Consider the following 15,853-nt stretch of genomic DNA (forward strand, 5'->3'; position numbering starts at 1 on the left):
CCTAGAATAAGCCCTGGAAAATAGTGACTCAATAACTTTTTTATTATTTTTATAATTACCTTATTTAAGCACTGTGGTTACAAAATTGTTTATGATTTTATTTATAAAATAACCACCCATCACAGTGAACAGTACTTGCCACTATATTATATTGAGGGTTTTTCTTTGATTCAAAATGTATGTCTTAAATGGGTTTCAAAATACAGAAAGGACAAATAAAGGTCATTTGCCACTGCAGAGATTCTTCCCATTGCCTTTCATAGTGAGCACCTGGCAGGTAGCCTCTCTTATGACCTGCAGTGACAGAATCTCACTGTGTTAGCTTTGCCGGTGTATCAAAATAGCAGAGAAATTGTCTTAAGTTGAGATGTCATCAGAGCTTTGTGGTAACAGCAAGCACATTCAAAACATTCATTTATTAACATGAAACTCTTGGGAGTGTTTAAAGCAGAAAAAAAAAGCTCTGTGTGTGCAGATATGAGTCTTCAGTGGGTAAAAGTGTCCCTTTATTGTTTCTCATTTCACTCAGCTTCCTTGATATTTAATTGTGTTGTCCTTATAAGCAAAGTCATTACAGGTCAAGAATATTTTATTAGGTAGGTTTATTTTTACTTAGTAAATTCTGTAAACTATAATGCTCTGTGCTTGATTCTTCAAAGATTAAAGAGATGTGAGAGAAAAGAGTTACTGCTACTTTACAGATAGGTTCACTTAAATATTCTAAAAAATTTGTGGCACTGTAATTTACAGTACTGTGAATGAGAGATCATATATGCAATGTTCCAACATCACACTCACCACTGAAGAGTTCACTTCTCTTTACTGTGTGTGTCATCACCATCCCAACCCTACCCTCTAACCACTATGTAATGTGTGTTTATCTACACACAGCACTCACACACACACACACACACACACACACACACACACACACACACACACACACACATTACCAGTAGACCTCGGGCCCCTAACACCTCTTCCATCGTTATTCCTCTTCTTCCTTTCCCACCTCAATTTTTCCCTTCTCTGTCCTCTTCCCAATACTCCGGGGTGGAGGGTGGTTTAGGAAGTCTCCCTTTAAAATATTTCATCCCCCCCCAAAAAAAAACCCAAAAACATTTCATTCCCTTGACTGTTATTTTCTATACCACAGATAAGTGATATCATCCTATATTTGCCCTTCTTATTTTATTCAACATAGCTTTCAGTTTCATCCAGGTTGCAGAAAAAGCACATGACTTCATCATTCCTTATAGCTACATTGTGTATATATACTGCATCTTCACAGTGTGCTTATCTGTTGTTGAACATCTAAGTTGAGCTCCTGTCTTAGCTATTGTAGTGTTGCAATGAATAAAGATGTGCATCTGTCTTTTAAATGAGTATTCTTGTGTCGTGGGGGTAGATACCCAAAAGTGGAATTTTCTGGGTAGTATGACATCTAAGAAACTGAAAATTCTCCATACTATTTTCCGTAGGAATTGAACCATATAACATGCCCATCAACCGTGGATAAGACTTCCATTTCATCACATCCTTGCTAACACAAATTGTTCCTACTATTTTTGATATGTACCATTCTGAGTGGTGTGATATGATAACTCTTTGCCTTCTTGATTTGTATTTTTTTCTATGATAAGTGATGATGAGCATTTTCTGTGCTTATTGGCCATCCATCTGTCTTCTTCTTAGAAATGTCCTTTAATTTTCTTTCCCCATTTTTGATACTTTTAAGGGTTTTTTTGTTGTTTTTCTTTGTGAGCACTTTATATATTCTAGATATCAACCCTTAATCTAAAGTATTGGATGTGTATATTTTCCCATTTAATTTTTATCTATTTCTCTTTTGCCATGCAGAAACTCTTTAATTTGATATAATTCCATTTGTTTTATTTTTTATTTCATTGCTAGTCATACCATATCATTGAAGACATGACAAAACAAAACAAAAAATTTAAATAATAAAATTTTACTATGGAAACAACTGTTCAATATGAACAAAATTTGTTTTGTTTTTGTGTTTGGGCCACACCTGGCAATCAGTATAGACTTTAGAGAATTCAAACGAGTTGAAATCTTTTCTCTAACTAGATACATTACTATAATATTTTTAAAATCAAATTAATTTTTTTACATTAGAAATATTAGGGGCTGAAGAGATAGCATGGAGGTAAGGCGTTTGCCTTTCATTCAGGAGGTCATCGGTTCGAATCCCGGCGTCCCATATGGTCCCCCGTGCCTGCCAGGAGCAATTTCTGAGCCTGGAGCCAGGAATAACCCCTGAGCACTGCCGGGTGTGACCCAAAAACCACAAAAAAAAAAAAAAAAAGATTAAAGAATGTAGTATATGCAGTAGATATTGTTCTTGTATTTTAGGCCTTTTTAAATAAAGGTGAGAATTCTTAAGTTTCATATTGCAAAAGGCTAGAAAAATAACTAGTAAAATGTCTAACTAATATAAATATTTAACATTGAAGTTGCTGAATTTTCTAATTCCCAATTAAAAGATGAGATATACTGTATAGTAATTGCTTTCTTCCATCTATAAATATTTCTCTTATCCTATCAATTCTTATATCCTTTATAATGCTGAACAGAGAAAAATAGCATGTTTTGAATGAAGGAATAAGATTACAAAGGAAAAATGTTTACATTCACATCAGAGAACTAGGACAAACTATTATCAACATAAATCAGGGTAAGAAGGAAGATGATCAGGAAGCCTTCCCATTTAACAGATAAGATATAGTTTGAGAAAATGCTATTAAAATAAAAAAAATATGACATATGTGTTTGGTACTTGCTATTATCTCCTGAAAACCTTGGGTTTTTTTTTTTATTTCATTATTATGTGAACATTCCAAAGTCTTTTGCTTTTGTTTTGGGGCCACACTCCAAACATTTAGATTTCATTTGAATGATGTTTCATTTAGATGAAACATTTACTTTAATTTCATGTTTTGAACATTGTGAATAAAGTTTTTTGCATAGGAATATAACTAGCTTTTAGAATTGGTATTTTTTAATATATTTTATTTTATTTAAACACCTTGATTACATACATGATTATGTTTGGGTTTCAGTCATGTAAAGAACACCACCCATCACCAGTGCATCATTCCCATCACCAATGTCCCAAATCTCCCTCTTCCCCACCCGACCCCCGCCTGTACTCTAGATAGGCTTTCCATTTCCCTCATACATTCTCATTATTAGGACAGTTCAGAATGTAGTTATTTCTCTAACTAAACTCATCACTCTTTGTGGTGAGCTTCATGAGGTGAGCTGGAACTTCCATCTCTTTATTCTTTTGTGTCTGTAAATTATTATTGCAAGAATTGATGTTTTTATATTCCTTTTAAAAATTATCAAATGTCGGGGCCAGAGAGATAGCACAGGGGCATTTGCTTTGCAAGCAGCCAACCCATGACCTAAGGTGGTTGGTTCAAATCCCGGTGTCCCCAAAAAAAAGATTATCAAATGTCTTTAACTTTATTTTAAATTTTTTCTTTCACATATGTGTTTACAATATTATGGAATTTCAACCTCAGTGTTCCCTCCTGGCTAGCTCTGCTCAGGGATCACTCCTGGTGGTGCTTGGGGGCGGGGGCAAATGGGGTTCTAGGTATTAATCACTGGTCAGCATCATGCAGGCAAGCACCCTAAGTGCTCTACTACCTCTCCAGCCCCAAATTCCATTTCAATTTTTTTTCAATATGGAAGGATATTTCTTTGGTGACAACTATTCTTTAAGCAACTCTCTCTGAAAATATATAGAACATGAAATCAAGATATGGAGATAGTTTTTTTTTTTTTTTTTTTTTTTTGGTTTTTGGGCCACACCCTGTGACGCTCAGGGGTTACTCCTGGCTATGCGCTCAGTAGTTGCTCCTGGCTTCTTGGGGGACCATATGGGATGCCGGGGGATCGAACCCTGGTCCGTCCTAGGCTAGCGCAGGCAAGGCAGGCACCTTACCTCCAGCGCCACCGCCCGGCCCCGGAGATAGTTTTTAATTATTATTATCGCAGAAAAATTATATTCAGGACTAATTACATATTTTATAGCTAATTTTTTTAATTTATTTAAACACCTTAATTACATACATGATTGTGTTTGGGTTTCAGTCATGTAAAGAATACCACCCATCACCAGTGCAACATTCCCATCACCAATGTCCCAAGTCTCCCTCCTCCCCACCCGACCCCCGCCTGTACTCTAGACAGGCTCTCCATTTTCCTCATACATTCTCGTTATTAGGACAGTTCAAAATGTAGTTATTTCCCTAACTAAACTTATCACTATTTGTGGTGAGCTTCCTGAGGTGAGCTGGAACTTCCAGCTCTTTTCTCTTTTGTGTCTGAAAATTATTATTACAAGGGTGTCTTTTCATTTTTCTTAAAACCCATAGATGAGTGAGACCATTCTGCGTTTTTCTCTCTCTCTCTGACTTATTTCACTCAGCATAATAGATTCCGTGTACATCCATGTATAGGAAAATTTCATGACTTAGTCTCTCCTGACAGCTGCATAATATTCCATTGTGTATATGTACCACAGTTTCTTTAGCCATTCGTCTGTTGAAGGGCATCTTGGTTGTTTCCAGAGTCTTGCTATGGTAAATAGTGCTGCAATGAATATGGGTGTAAGGAAGGGGTTTTTGTATTGTATTTTTGTGTTCCTAGGGTATATTCCTAGGAGTGGTATAGCTGGATCGTATGGGAGCTCGATTTCCAGTTTTTGGAGGAATCTCCATATCGCTTTCCATAAAGGTTGAACTAGACGGCATTCCTACCAGCAGTGGATAAGAGTTCTTTTCTCTCCACATCCCCGCCAACACTGTTTATTCTCATTCTTTGTGATGTGTGCCATTCTCTGGGGCGTGAGGTGGTATCTCATCGTTGTTTTGATTTGCATCTCCCTGATGATTAGTGATGTGGAACATTTTTTCATGTGTCTTTTGGCCATGTTTATTTCTTCTTTGTCAAAGTGTCTGTTCATTTCTTCTCCCCATTTTTTGATGGGGTTAGATGTTTTTTTCTTGTAAAGTTCTGTCAGTGCCTTGTATATTTTGGAGATTAGCCCCTTATCTGATGGGTATTGGGTGAATAGTTTCTCCCACTCAGTGGGTGGCTCTTGTATCCTGGGCACTATTTCCTTTGAGGTGCAGAAGCTTCTCAGCTTAATATATTCCCATCTGTTAATCTCTGCTTTCACTTGCTTGGAGAGTGCAGTTTCCTCCTTGAAGATGCCTGTAATGTCCTGGAGTGTTTTGCCTATGTGCTGTTCTACATATCTTATGGTTTGGGGGCTGATATCGAGGTCTTTAATCCATTTGGATTTTACCTTTGTACATGATGTTAGCTGGGGGTCTAAGTTCAATTTTTTGCAAGTGGCTATCCAATTGTGCCAACACCACTTGTTGAAGAGGCTTTCCCTGCTCCATTTAGGATTTCCTGCTCCTTTATCAAAAATTAGGTGATTGTATGTCTGGGGAACATTTTCTGAGTATTCAAGCCTATTCCACTGATCTGAGGACCTGTCCTTATTCCAATACCATGCTGTCTTGATAACTATTGCTTTGTAGTACAGTTTAAAGTTGGGGAAAGTAATTCCTCCCATATTCTTTTTCCCAATGATTGCTTTAGCTATTCGAGGGTGTTTATTGTTCCAAATGAATTTCAAAAGGGTCTGATCCACTTCTTTGAAGAATGTCATGGGTATCTTTAGAGGGATGGCATTAAATCTGTATAATGCCTTGGGGAGTATTGCCATTTTGATGATGTTAATCCTGCCAATCCATGAGCAGGGTATGTGTTTCCATTTCCGTGTGTCCTCTCTTATTTCTTGGAGCAGAGTTTTATAGTTTTCCTTGTATAGGTCCTTCACATATTTAGTCAAGTTGATTCCAAGATATTTGAGTTTGTGTGGCACTATTGTGAATGGGGTTGTTTTCTTAATGGCCATTTCATCCTTATTACTATTGGTGTATAGAAAGGCCATTGATTTTTGTGTGTTAATTTTGTAGCCTGCCACCTTGCTATATGAGTCTATTATTTCTAGAAGCTTTTTGATAGAGTCTTTAGGGTTTTCTAAGTAGAGTATCATGTCATCTGCAAACAGTGAGAGCTTGACTTCTTCCTTTCCTATCTGGATTCCCTTGATATCCTTTTCTTGCCTAATCGCTATAGCAAGTACTTCCAGTGCTATGTTGAATAGGAGTGGTGAGAGAGGACAGCCTTGTCTTGTGCCAGAATTTAGAGGGAAGGCTTTTAGTTTTTCTCCATTGAGGATAATATTTGCCACTGGCTTGTGGTAGATGGCCTTCACTATATTGAGAAAGGTTCCTTCCATTCCCATCTTGCTGAGAGTTTTGATCAAGAATGGGTGTTGGACCTTATCAAATGCTTTCTCTGCTTCTATTGATATGATCATGTGGTTTTTATTTTTCTTGTTATTGATGTTGTGTATTATGTTGATAGATTTACGGATGTTAAACCAGCCTTGCATTCCTGGGATGAAACCTACCTGATCGTAGTGGATGATCTTCTTAACGAGGCATTGAATCCTATTTGCCAGGATTTTGTTGAGGATCTTTGCATCTGCATTCATCAGCGATATTGGTCTGTAATTTTCTTTTTTTGTAGCATCTCTGTCTGGTTTAGGTATCAAGGTGATGTTGGCTTCATAAAAGCTATTTGGAAGTGTTTCTGCTTGTTCAATTTCATGAAAGAGTCTTGCCAAGATTGGCAGTAGTTCCTCTTGGAAAGTTTGATAGAATTCATTAGTGAATCCATCTGGACCTGGGCTTTTGTTTTTCGGCAGACATTTGATTACTGTTTTAATTTCATCAATGGTGATGGGGGTGTTTAGATATGCTACATCCTCTTCCTTCAACCGTGGAAGATTATAAGAGTCCAAGAATTTATCCATTTCTTCCAGGTTCTCATTTTTAGTGGCGTAGAGTTTTTCAAAGTAGTTTCTGATTACCCTTTGAATCTCTGTCATATCAGTAGTGATCTCTCCTTTTTCATTCCTGATACGAGTTATCAAGTTTCTCTCTCTCTCTTTGTTAGGTTTGCCAGTGGTCTATCAATCTTGTTTATTTTTTCAAAGAACCAACTTCTGCTTTCGTTGATCTTTCGGATTGTTTTTTGGGTTTCCACTTCGTTGATTTCTGCTCTCAGCTTTGTTATTTCCTTCTGTCTTCCTATTCTTGGGTCCTTTTGTTGAGCATTTTCTAGTTCTATTAGCTGTGTCATTAAGCTACTCAGGTAAGCTCCTTCTTCCTTCCTGATGTGTGCTTGCAAAGCTATAAATTTTCCTCTCAGTGCTGCTTTTGCTGTGTCCCATAAGTGAGTTTTGCTGGGTATAGTATTCTGGGTGAAGCATTCATTTCATTCAGTCTTGTCACAATATCCCACCACTGCTTTCTGGCATTGAGTGTTTCTGGTGACAGGTCTGCTGTAAATCTCAGGGAAGCTTGCTTGAACGTGATTTCCCCTTTTGATCTTGCTGTTTTCAGAATTCTGTCTCTATCTGTGGGATTTGTCATTGTGACTAGGATGTGTCTTGGGGTGGTTTTTCTGGGGTCTCTTTTGGTTGGTACTCTTCGGGCATGCAGGATTTGATCACATATATTCTTTAGCTCTGGAAGTTTCTCTTTAATGATGTTCTTGACCGTTGATTCTTCCTGGAAATTTTCTTCCTGGGTCTCTGGGACTCCAATGATTCTTAAGTTGTTTCTGTTGATCTTATCATAGACTTCTATTTTCGTCTGTTCCCATTCTTTGACTAATTTTTCCATTGTCTGCTCATTTGCTTTAAGTTTTTTGTCCAATCTCTCCTGCTGTATGGAATTGTTATGTATCTCATCTTCCACAGCACCAAGTCTATTCTCAGCTTCTGATACCCTGTCCCAGAGCTTATCCATTTTGTCATTCACTTCGTTTACTGACTTTTTCAGTCCTGTTAGTTGACATGTTATTTCAGTTTGGAGTTTTGTGATTTCTGTCTTCATATTTTCTTGGTTCTTATTAGTGTTCTGTTCAACTCGATCCATGGTTTCTTGAAGTCCGTTGAGCATCTTCCATATTGCTAGTCTAAAGTCCTTATCTGAGAGGTTGATTAGTTGGTTGGTCATTATCTGGTCCTCAGAATTGTCATCTTCATTCTCTATGTCTGATGCTGGCCTGCATTGTTTCCCCATTGTCACACTTGTATTGTGGGTTTTTCTACGTGTTGTGGTGGTATTCATTGTCTATATGATGCAGGCAGCACACTCCTCTGGCTCCTCCCTTCCTGGATGGGCTGACTTGCCTCTAAGGGAGGGGAGTCCTCCGTGGATGAAGCCTCACACTGGGTCAAATCTTAGGCCCGAGCATGCAACAGAGAAGACAGTCTGGAGAGAAATGTTTGCTTCTGTGATATAGCACCATTCTTAGTGTAATTTTTCCTTCTTGTTGCAATGGTGTTCTTTCCTTAGAAAGAGTGCACGGCCGCGTAGCGAAGCGGAGCGGCCGTGCTCCGCTGGAGCTTTTTTTTGCCCCACTCGCAAGAGTTTCACGCAAGAGGACAGTAGACAGACATATACAGGTCAAACTCACAGTTTTTCACAGTTGGGCCCCACTAGGCCGGTGTACTTTCGTGGATTTTCCCCGCCTGGTGTCACACACAGGGAGCCGGCTTTTGCAAAGTCTTGCCGGTTTTCATGCTCTGTAGTCCCTCCCTGAAAATGGCCTCTGGGCGAGCGAGTTTTCTGGAGCCTCTTTTTGCCCCACTTGCAAGAGTTTCATGCAAGAGGACAGTAGACAGACATATACAGGTCAAACTCACAGTTTTTCACAGTTGGGCCCCACTGGGCCGGTGTACTTTCGTGGATTTTCCCCGCCTGGTGTCACACACAGGGAGCCGGCTTTTGCAAAGTCTTGCCGGTTTTCATGCTCTGTAGTCCCTCCCTGAAAATGGCCTCTGGGCGAGCGAGTTTTCTGGAGCCTCTTTTTGCCCCACTTGCAAGAGTTTCATGCAAGAGGACAGTAGACAGACATATACAGGTCAAACTCACAGTTTTTCACAGTTGGGCCCCACTGGGCCGGTGTACTTTCGTGGATTTTCCCCGCCTGGTGTCACACACAGGGAGCCGGCTTTTGCAAAGTCTTGCCGGTTTTCATGCTCTGTAGTCCCTCCGTCTTGAATGTTCAACTTGCTTAGATACGCGGGTGAATTAATTTCCCAAGCACTTCAGGTTTTTCATGAATGATTCCCAATGGCTCTCCTTTTATTCTTTCAGGTTTTTCTTTATAGCTAATTTTTATTATTTTGGGTTTGGGACACACCAGAATATAAGTAACACTCTACTACTGTCCCAGCCTACCATACTCTTTTTGTACCCTCAGTTCACTGTTTAATTTTCAGTGTCATAAGTTCTGTTTCCAAAGGAAATTGTTATCCCCTTGTTTTGTTTTTTTTAAACTCCACATATAAGTGACATCATTTTATATTCATTTTTTCTGACTCAATTTACTTAGCTTGAAATTCTATCCAATATGCAAAAGCTTCAAAATTTTATTTTTTTTCATAGCTAAGTAGCACTCCTTTGTACTTGTATGCCACATTTTATTGTTCACAATTCCCCCTGTCACTTTTTTCTTGGCCACACTGCTGTGCTTAGGGGTTATTCCTGGCTGTGCTCAGGAATTAATTCTAATGAGCTTACGGGACCATATGGGATGCTGGAGATCGAATCCATATTGGCCATGTGCAAGTACCCTACCCACTGTATTATTTCTCCAGCACTTCACTTATCCTTTTATTGGATACTTGAATTGTTTCCAAGTCTTTGCTATTGCTTTGGCATTTATTTAAATCTTTATACTTTACATAGTAAATAAATCAGAAAACATAAATATGGAAACATTAGATCATGTTAACATGGATTTTTATCTTAAATGCTGCCTTTTTCTTTTACAGTGATTGGTCATATATATGTAGTTGAAATAAGCTGAGACTCTTAATATAGTAGGAAGTACATCAGTTTTATTCATTTAGCATGGAAATATAATAAGAGGAAGCAGTCTATACACTTGGGGAAAGAGTTCGTAGCTAAAATTTTTATTCTTATTTTGTCATTGAAATTTCAGTCTTCATTTGCTTAGACATTTTTTCAGAACAACTATGTCTAGGATACTCTAGGGATGTTGCAAAAACAATCTACAAAAGGTGGTTTTCTTAATCATGCAAAAGAGCTGCACTTAAATACAAAACAGCAACCTTAGTTGTGACATTTCTCTTTTGTTTCAAGGGCTCATAAGGTTACTTTTTTATTTTTTGCTATTTTTAAATTAATATATTTAAGCACCATGATTACAGACATGTTTGTAGTTGGGTTTTAGTTATAAAAAAGAATACCCGCCTTCATCAGTGCAACAATCCAACCACCTCCCTCCTCAGCCTCCCTTGGCCTGTATTCCAGACAAGCATTCTATTTCTCTCACTACCATTGTCATGATAGTTGTCAGTGTAGTTATTTCTCTAACTGAACTCACCACTATTTGTGGTAAGCTTCATATCATGGGCTGGTCCTTTCAGCCCTCAACTCTATTCTCTTTGGGTATTTTTGCAATAATGTCTTTTATTTTTCTTAAATTCCATAGATGAGTGAGACTATTCTGTGTCTGTCTCTCTCCCTCAGCATATTTCACTTAGCATAATAGTTTCCATGTCTATGCATGTGTAGGAAAATTTCATGACTTCATTTTTCTCGATAGGTACATTGTATTTCATTGTGCATATGTACCACATTTTCTTTAGCCATTCATCTGTTAAAGGACATATTGGTTGTTTCCAGAGTCTGGCTATTGTAAATAGCGCTGCAATGAATACAGGTGTGCAGAAGGCATTTTTGTATTGTGTTTTTGTGTTCCTAGGGTAGATCTTGAGGAGTGGTATATCTGGATCATATGGGAGCTTAATTTCCAGTTTTTGAAGAATATCCATATTGTTTGCCATAAAGGCTGGACTATAAACAGCATTCCCACCACCAGTGAATGAGAGTTTCCTTCTCCTCACATCCCCCCAACAATTAATATTCTTATTCTTTGTGATGTGTGCCAGTCTTTGTGGCATGAGATGGTATCATAAGGTTACTTTTCTATAGAACATCCAACTATTTGACCTATAGCTTAGAGCATTAAAATGTGACATTTCTTTTGTGCATACAGGTATGATTAGAAAAAAGAGGTCCAATCTCCTCACTTTCCTAACTTCCCCATATAGATGTATATCTTCCTTAGAAGTACTATGGCTTAAATTTTAGAGATGAGAAAAGGTGAACTCACCATGTTTTGTGATTTCCCTTCAGCTGATCCTCACCCTTCATTTATTCATCTGCATGCTCTTTTATTATTAAAATTAAAAGTATGATCCCAGGATGAGAGCATTGGGTTCAGAACCACTTTCTGTCACTTACCACATAACTGATCATTATGTTTAGTTCATTCTCATTCAAGGTATGTGAATTCTTAAGACCTTATTAAGACTGTGAAGTTATTAAAATTCTGCTATAACTATTTCAGATTATATGATGATTTATTTATATAAATGTTTCTCTTGCTTTAGAGAAAATTTTCTGAAATTGTTTATCTGTCATGAGTCTCTTCTTGGTTCTAAGTCAGTCCAAGTAATAGCCCTATCATCTTTTAATCTCCTGAGTGGTAATGCCCTGGAATTCAAACTAAGTGCCACAAGTAGAGCTGAAGTAGGTACTTAGCACAGATTTTTCTAATAAGATCTGATGTCCCTTTGAGTGATAAGATCCTGAACCTAGCTAGATTTTCTTTTAGAATGCAGTACCTTTGGGAACTAATATGATACTGTGTTTCTTTAGGACAAGCTATGATTAGCAGCTCTTGCAAATATATTTGCCTATGGAAACTTTCCCCAATGTCCCCCATCCCACAATCAACAAAACATTTTGTTTGTTGTATGTTTTGTAGCCTCAAACTCAAGAGTTACTTTTGTGCTCAGGGTTTACTCCTGGCTCTGCTCAGGGATCATATATTGTGATGATCATGGGACCATATGTAATTATGAAGGATAATTATGGTAGGCTGCATCCAGGACCAGTGTCTTACACACTGTACTATAAATACAACCCTAGTTGTTGACCCTTTTCTGATTATGTTTAAATATTTTTGTTTTGAGGCCATACCTAGTAGAGCTCGGGTGCTATTCCTGGCTGTCTGCTCAGAAGTGACCCGTGAATCAGGGAATCAGAAGATGCTCGAGAGCCATATCATGTCAGGTCAACTGCATACAAGGCAAGAGCCTTACCTCCTGCACTTCTCCTAGCCTGCCATATTTTAATGTTTGTTTTATAAGATAAAATATAAATACATCTGTACTTTGAGTTGGATTTGAATTTCATCTTAACCAACCTATAAATCTCATCTTGATCCCGTTTTGCCCCTCCCCTGATTCTCAGTTTTCTTCAAAGGTGAAATGCTTGTTTTGAAGATTAGATGTAGTTAGGCAAAGTATAAAGCACTTTATATAATCTATGGTATACACAGAGAAGCTCATTAAATGACTGCCCTTTCTGTTGCTACAGTAAGCTGATGGGTACCAGAATTGTATATCATGTACATCTTTTCCCTGAGATTCAGACTTGACACTTTCAGCTGATTTTTTCTATGTTATCATGAAACCAGTCAGTATATAAAACTGCCATTTTTATATTCCTCCTCAGAATAATAATCTTCTCTCATTTACATTAATCAACTACTAAATCTCTGTCTCCTAAATATATCTCATTTCCATTAATCTTTCATTTGGGGGGAGGCACACGCTGCAGTTCTCTGGGCTTGCTCCTGAGTCTGTACTCAAGAATTTTCCTAGCAGAGTATGGGGGACCATATTGGGTGCCAGGCATTGAATTCAGGTTGGCCGCATGCAAGACATGAGTCTACTGTACTATGGCTTTGTCACATCATTTTCACCTATTTTTGTTTAGTTACAAAACTATCACAGCTTGCTAGAGTTAATTCCAGTTGTTGTCTTTGGAGTATTTTTGATTACCAACTCAGTTTCATCACAGCAGCACAAGTAATCATTCCAAAGAAATGCTTAGGAGATCAGTTTTCATAGTTGCATTTCAGGAGTTCCAAACATTTTTCTGAATCCTAACAGCCAAGACCTTTTTAAAATGTAGATTCTGATTGTTCTGGACAAGAACTTTGCACTGAAAGTGGAGAAACTAGCAGACAAGGCAGCCTCCCCCCTTTTAACAGTATTGCAAACCAAGGTACCAAAAAGGAAAGTGGGGGAGAGAGTGAGAGAGAAGCAATTTTTCTGACCTAGAGCAAGTCAGGGGTGCAGGGGGTAGGGGATGGGAGGGAAACAGGAGACATGGGTGTTCGTGCACTGATGAAGGATGGTGTACATTATATGACTTAAGTACAAGAACGAACAATTTTGTAACCATGGTGTGTAAATAAAGCAATTAAAAATAATAAGATACAGATTCTCAACTGGAATGGTATTACAACAGTTAGCGGACTTGTCTTGCCTATGGCCAACCTGGTTTCAATCCTTGGCACTCCATGTGGTCTCCCAGTTCCACTAAGAGTGATCCCTGATTGCAGAACCAGGAGTAAGCCCTGAGCATTGGGTTTGTACCCAAAAATAAGCAAAATTAAAATACAATATAGATTCTTGGTTTTGGTCCAGAGTGACCATTTTCAACTATCTTTATCATAGTGGTCCCTTCTCTGTCCAAACTGAATGCCCCCATTCTTTATGACAAGCTTCCTACCATGGACTAGTCCTCCTGGCCCTTGTCTCTATTATTTTTGGGTATTATTATCATATTATCTTTTATATCCTACAGATGATCAGCACAAAATTTTAAGCTTTACATAATGGTCACGTCCCACTAGAAATTAATAAATACCATAAGATGTGACTCAGACCAGCAAACAATACAGATTTGCGTTTATTTGAACTGACTTGCAGGAATCATTTTATCTAGTTCTCTAATCCATTTTGGCATGTGCCCTCCGGAAATCTGCATTAACGTGTTTTAACAAACTTCGGTACTGGTAATAGTTAAGATTGGAGAGTCATTTTATTTAAGACAATGCTGATTTTGACCACTGTCACACAGTGTGGTTCTCCAGTGTCGTCTTCACTCATATAACTCCCCCACCCCCACCCTATGGAGCTGTCACATACTCCAGTCTTTATTTAGTTTACTCTCTTCCCTCAATACCTTTGTTTTCATAGCTACCTATTCCTTACTAAATGCCCCAAATTAGCAAGGTTACAAGAGTCTGTTTCAATGTATTTATCTCCTGCAGAGCTTCACAGTAAGGGTGTAAGTGTAAGAATAGTATTTTTTCATTGTGTTACAATTTGTGTGTGTATCTCTTTTATTAGATTTAGAACCTTGAGGTGAGAGACAATATTGTTTCATTATTTCTAGACTTGCTCAGAAAAGCCCATAAATGTTGAAATACAAAAAGAGGGTGGGAAAGAACTTTGGAAGAGTACTAGTAATTATAGAAATATCCTATAGATGGGCAAGAGAGATAGCACAGAGGTTTATTTTGATCCTAGTATTATGTGTTTCATTAAACACTACCAGATGTGACCTAGCACTGCAGGACCTGAGCAGCATAATATCATTGGGCCTTCATATTGAACTGCCTGTCTGGTTGAGAATCACAGGAAAGGCCCTGGGTCCTCCTGAGCACCTCTTGGGGACTCTCTATCTCCAAATAATATTCCTTGACCTTAAAGTGTTTCAAGGACAGAATGTAACTAGGGAAGAGACCTAAGTAGGGAGAATTCTTGCCTCTGCCTCTCACCTATCCCCGTCTTTCTTCCAACCTAAGTAGCTCAGATTTAGAGTTTTACATTGTAGTTTGTGTTGACAAGAAGATAAAAGCTTTTATTGATGGTAAATTTGAAAACTACAGTCCCAATTTACCTTTATAGATTCCCTTTATGCACTTTTGCTTTATGTGCTTAAGAAGTGAGAAAACTTGATTTTTTTAGAAATAGAGCCAAGTGGAAAATGAATCTTTGAGGTAATATTAAAGATGTCCTAATGTGCCTAATGTGTTGAGTTGTGCCATGTAGTATATAGTATTGGACTTCTTGCCTTATTTTAAGTACCTTCTAGTTAATCATAAGAGAGATGCTAAGTAGTTGATATCCATCTCCACAGAGATGAGAAGCATGAAGACGGGATTGAAAGAGTTGAGAATTTCTCTGAATTTATTTGAAGAGCATGCTTACATTTAAAAACAGAATCTTCGGCAAATGCACTCCCTGAACATCTGAGATTCTGAACAGGTTCAACACCTCATTGGTAGACTCAGGATATTTGTTATAGTGATAGATGAATTGCTGTGAATGAAAAAAATATATGAAATGCAAAGCCAACCAGGAATTAGAACTCTCATAAAAACAAGTAACCTTAATTATTAAGACACTTATATTTGTTGCAGATTCAACTTAAAGAATTCAATTCTATATAATTTTTTAAGTTTTATTTAAAGCATTGCTATTTGATTCAGTTATTCATAGTTAATTATGTCTTAGACACACAATGTTTCAGCCCCAATCCCACCACCAGTTTTGGCTTCTCTCCACCAGTGTACCTGGAGTCCATTCCAGGCTATATAACTCCCACTCCAGCCTGTCATCATAACAAAACATTTTCAAGTTTGGTTGTTAAAGTTTGGGTCTCATTAATTCAGTGTTGTTGATTCCATTGTTTGTTCTGTTCTTTTTTTTAACACCAACAATGTATCTGAATCCTCTTGATCCCTGCCGACCATTATTTCACAT

General features: G+C 37.9%; 1 protein-coding gene across 11 annotated transcripts in view; it reads left to right on the forward strand.

Annotated features, from left to right (window-relative positions):
• Positions 1-15,853, forward strand: part of DOCK3 (dedicator of cytokinesis 3) — a 391,971-nt gene that overhangs the window by 218,339 nt on the left and 157,779 nt on the right. The gene's annotated exons all lie outside the window — the stretch shown is intronic.

Source organism: Suncus etruscus, chromosome 7 (assembly GCF_024139225.1).
Source record: "Suncus etruscus isolate mSunEtr1 chromosome 7, mSunEtr1.pri.cur, whole genome shotgun sequence".
Classification (NCBI taxonomy): Eukaryota; Metazoa; Chordata; class Mammalia; order Eulipotyphla; family Soricidae; genus Suncus; species Suncus etruscus.